Source organism: Calonectris borealis, unplaced genomic scaffold (genome assembly GCF_964195595.1).
Source record: "Calonectris borealis unplaced genomic scaffold, bCalBor7.hap1.2 HAP1_SCAFFOLD_65, whole genome shotgun sequence".
NCBI lineage: Eukaryota > Metazoa > Chordata > Aves > Procellariiformes > Procellariidae > Calonectris > Calonectris borealis.
The window spans coordinates 167283-172316 of record NW_027441470.1 but is presented as its reverse complement, the minus strand read 5'-3'; the positions used below and the strand labels follow the sequence as shown (position 1 = coordinate 172316).

The following is a 5034-nucleotide window of genomic DNA, read 5'->3' as shown; positions in this document are numbered from 1 at the left end:
ACTTAAGCCAAAGAATGGAATGAGTTCAAAACACTGCTCAAGCCTTTGGAACATCCTGGCTATATTCATTTAGGAAAATAAGTATTTTAGTCGAGCAACCCTTATGCTAGGTAAAAGGAGAGGATTAAAGGCTTTTGCTGCTTAAAATAATCATTGAAATGTCATTTTAAGTGTGGGTCTTAAAAGGAGATATGTCTGCATTTCTTTTCTTAACAGGACAAAAATGTTGAGCCTGTTCCCAGAATTAAAGAGCACAGGAATTCCAAGGAGTTTCATGATGGAGGTGAAAGACCCCAATACAAAGGGTGCTATGCTGACAAACACTGGAAAATACGCAATACCAACTATTAATGCGTAAGTATGGAATTAATTGGACTGGCCAAAAAGTGAGCGAGAGAAACCACGCGTGCATGTCTGAGTGGCTATGCAACCAAGTTGGCCAGCATCTGTAATTACGGGGCAGGAAGCACTGTCATTGTGCTTAACCATAGAATCTGGGATACTTTTGAATATTAAAATAGGGTGGTCCTGCTGTTCGTGCCCCTGGAAGTTGGTCAAACGTGTGGTATGCTAAGAATCTGTATTTCTGCAAAACATTTCAGTAGTGTTTGCAGTGGAGTCGTTCTCTCTGAAAGCTCGTTTTGCTTTTGGTTTATGTTTCAAAGGCTTCTTGCAAAATTTAACAAGTAGCTGTTGGACTGAGATTTCCGCCCCCTCTGACTTTTATCAAATCCCATGTGTGAAACAGACTGAAGTTTCCTGTTGCTATAAACTAAGAAAATACGGCTCTGTGCTGACAGGAGTGGCTGTTTTAAAATGCACTTGGTAGCACTTCTGTGTTTCTGTCATGGATCTCATTTTGTAGGAAACAGACTTCTTCCATTTATAAAATGTAGTTACTCGGAGACGAACTTTACCCTGAGCCTGCAATTTACATTTACCCTCTGGCAAAGGAGAGGTGGGATTCATTTCTCTCATAGAAAATGATATAGCCAACTCTGGTGACTTACTGTGGTCTGGAACAAACAGATAGTTCGGCATTTAATCCACATTCTTCTCCACGGGAGAGTTGGTTAAAACCTTCAGAACTCAAGCCTACTAATGGTTTTTTGAGATGTCTATCAGGTTCCCGTACAAAGACAACCAGCATTACCAAGTCTTCTGGGCCCCCAAGGACAAGCAATACCCACAACTGGTAAGTAACTGTAACTTCAGAATTTCTTTAAAAAAATTACCTTCAGAGGAACTGAATGGGATTTCTTTCTTTTTCCTCTCCCCACTCCAAAAGGTCATCCAATGAGAGCCAGTCCAGTTCGCTCAGCAGGTGGCAGACCAGGCTGGGAAGTGTAAGTATTCTACAGAAATTCAGTAGATGACTCCTTGTCACCTGTTAAAAGAGGCTGTATAACGCATAACTTATACAACAGCTGATTTATAATGAAGCAAGTATGCACAGATAGTTGTGGAGAATCCAAGTGGTAATTAATTTTTAAATGGCTTCATTTGAATTGGCTTTTACAAAGGGCATCTGTGCTTCCACTAAGGTTATTTAAAATAAAACTCCGGTACATGACTGAAAACAGGACTCTGAGAAATGAACGCTTTTTGAGGAAACCATAATTGCCTATAAAAATTAAAGATAATTAAAGGATCAGATGGAAAGCCACCTTTTCCATTACTGGCTGAATAGGGCTGAAGAAATTGATTTCCCAATAGGAATCAGCCTCCAACATTCTTTTTTTAACAACTTAGTTGATACTGCATGAGCAAATGGTTGGAAAAGTCAACACTGTTCTTTTATGACAATTTTGAATTTCTTCAATTTAGTCATCTCACATAGCCAAGACGCTTTCTCTCAGTTGGAGAGAGAGGAGTCTGTTTTACCTATTACTGCAGCGTCAAGCTAGTCCTTCCTTTCGCTATATGTTTGTTATAGACAGATTGTAAGAGTGCATTGTGTTTATAAAATCTTAAAGGTAAATCAAAAGAAAAACCAGGATCTGATATTTCCAATTCAGTCAGCAAGAAAACAACAATTCAGGGACAGGACCAGGCCAAATACCTCATGATGAGGCAACAACATAGGAAGCGTATGTGGAAGAAGTTAAAAGAAGTTCCAGAGAAGATTAGTTAATATCTGTGCAGTACTTGGAAGATCAGAAGTGTGATGTATTAAGTGTATCAAGGAGTGGCAGAGGAGCAGTGGGCACTTGGCCCACGGGAGATGGGAGTCTCTTTCAGGTGTGGGCAGCCTCCATCCACAGGTGCAAAGCTGAGTATAAGGAGAGAAGACTGAATGAACTGTTGGGGGTGAGGATGTGGAAGGCAAGTATGAGGATCAGGAAATGAGCGTAGTCTCTAATGAACAGAAAGCAGGGAGAAAAATGCTTAAGTTGGCAGGATGCCATTGGCCTCCCTTATCTAGGGAGGAGTTTTACAGAGAACAACGGAGACTTAAAGAGGAGGAAGTATTTGGCTCAATGAAGTTGCCTTGTTTTTCACGTTTGTATTTCAACAGCATATCGGACTGCAGTTACACTAAAGTGCATCTGACATAAGGAAAAATGACAGTGTTTTTTCCAATAGAATTTTTCATTGCAGATAGTAAGCATGCATAACTAAAACAAGACAAATGGAATTGAAAAATGTTATCAAATTCCTCAATTTGCAGTAGCATTATGTCAGCAGCTGAAAGAAGCTTTGACATAAGCGTATGGAGAGGAGAAAAAACCCAAACCAAATTTGGAAGGAAAAAAATTGGGGAGAATGACTGTTTTGAATTAACTTCATTTCTTTTTTTGTGTGTTGTGGTTTTTTTCAGGTCCAAGTCTCCTTATAGTGCTTCACCTTACTCTACAAGTTCGTCTACCTGCTCCACATCAAGATCAGGTTCTTCCCACACTCGCTCCTGCTCTCGCTCATTTAGTCCTTCCCATTCTCGTTCCTACTCGCGATTGCTGCCGTATCCAAGAAGAGGCAAAGGGAAGAGGCGTAACTATCGTTCTAGGTCAAGGTCACACGGTTATCAGCGTTCAAGGTCAAGGTCACCCCCATGCAGAAGATGCCATTCACGGTCAAGGTCTCCAGTATTTAGAGGCCAGTCTCCCACTAAACAGACTATACCTCAAGGGGAAGGAGGAAGGGAGTATTTTAACAGATACAGAGAAGTTCCACCATATGATCTGAAAGCTTACTATGGCAGATCACTTGACTGTAGAGATCCATTTGAAAAGACAAGGTACCGGGAATGGGAAAGGAACTACAGAGAATGGCATGGAAAGTTTTACAAGGGCTATGCTGTTGGCGCTCAACCTCACCCTCCAGTAAACAGAGAGAACTTTTCTCCAGGTAGGTTTGGTCCACCTGGGACCAGAAAGAGAATTCACCATATGCTCGGGGACGTAGGGAGGATTATCCTGCTTGGCAGAGCCACCAAAATCACAATATAGCTGGAAATTACCCTGAAAAACCTTCTGAAAGAGAGAGCCATGGCATCAAGGATCCTACCAAATCAAAAGAGAAGGAGGTGAAAAATCCACTGGGAGATGGCCAAGGAAATAAAAAGAGAAAAAGCATAAAAAGAGAAGAAAAAGGGATGAGGATGAAGGATTTCCCAATGCTGAGTTGTTAGCAGGTGCGAGAAAACCAAGAGAGCCAGTTTCAGCAGAAGACGTTAAAATGGACTCCCTGTTCATGGCCCAAGCAGAGATGATGCCACCCCTGTGAGAGATGAGCCTATGGAAGGAGATTCTATTGTTTTCAAGCCGATGTCTGAAAAGGAGAAAAAAGAGAAGGATAAGCCAAAAGCAAAAATTGACAAGACAAAGCGGAAAGTAGAAGTGGCTGTTTCTCCTAAGACAGACAATATAATAAAACTAGCTAAAGCTTCCTCGAACGGAAATCTCCTCGAACGGAAGAGAGAAAGCAAGAAGAGAGAAGGGAAGAGAGAAAGCAAGGATTTAAAGAACCTGACTTGCTGCCCTGATATTGCTCATTTACATCAGTTATAGTGTTTGTGATTAAGGTTAGGGTTAGGGTTAGGGTTAGGGCTCAGTGTTACGGTGAGGGTTAGGTTTAGGGTTAGGGTTAACATTAGGGTTAGGGCTTATCATTAGGGTTATGGTTAGGGGCAGGGGTTAGGTTTAAGGTTAGGGTTAGGGTTAGGGTTAGGGTTAGGGTTAGGCTTAGGGTTATCGTTAGGGTTAGGGATAGGGTTGGGGTTAGGATTATGGTTTGGGTTTAGGGTTAGGGATCGGGTTAGGGTTTCATTTTAGGGTTAGGGTTAGGGTTAGGGCTTGGGGTTACGGTTAGGGTTAGGGTTAGTTTTAGGGTTAGGGTTAGGGTTTGGGTTAGGGTTTAGGGTTAGGGTTTAGGGTTAGAGTTAGGGCTGGGGTTCGGGCTGGGGTTCAGGGTTAGGGTTAGAGTTCGGGATATGGGTTAGGGTTAGGGTTAGAATTAGGGTTAGGGCTTATCATTAGGGTTATGGTTAGGGGCAGGGGTTAGGGTTAGGGTTAGGGTTAGGTTTAGGGTTAGGCTTAGGGTTATCGTTAGGGTTAGGGAGAGGGTTGGGGTTAGGATTATGGTTTGGGTTTAGGGTTAGGGATCAGGTTAGGGATTCATTTTAGGGTTAGGGTTAGGGTTAGGGCTTAGGGTTATGGTTAGGTTTAGGGTTAGGGTTAGCGTTTGGGTTAGGGTTTAGGGTTAGGGTTTAGTTTTAAGGTTAGGGTTAGGGTAAAGGTTAGCGTTAGGTTTAAGGTTAGAGTTAGGGCTGGGGTTCAGGGTTAGGGTTAGAGTTTGGGATATGGGTTAGGGTTTGGGGTTAGGGTTAGCATTAGGGTTAGGGCTTATTAGGGTTAGGGTTAGGGTTAAGGTTAGAGTTAGGGCTGGGGTTCAGGGTTAGGGTTAGAGTTTGGGATACGGGTTAGGGTTTGGGGTTAGGGTTAGCATTAGGGTTAGGGCTTATCATTAGGGTTAGGGTTAGGGTTAAGGTTAGAGTTAGGGCTGGGCTTCAGGGTTAGGGTTAGAGTTTGGGAT

General features: G+C 42.5%; 1 long non-coding RNA gene across 1 annotated transcript; it reads left to right on the top strand.

Annotated features, from left to right (window-relative positions):
* The first annotated feature begins 782 nt into the window (after window positions 1-782).
* Window positions 783-3555, top strand: LOC142076552 (uncharacterized). The gene is made up of 3 exons (XR_012671211.1): window positions 783-1195; window positions 1289-1346; window positions 2822-3555. It is a non-coding gene; the product is annotated as an uncharacterized LOC142076552 (long non-coding RNA).
* The last annotated feature ends 1479 nt before the right edge of the window (window positions 3556-5034 follow it).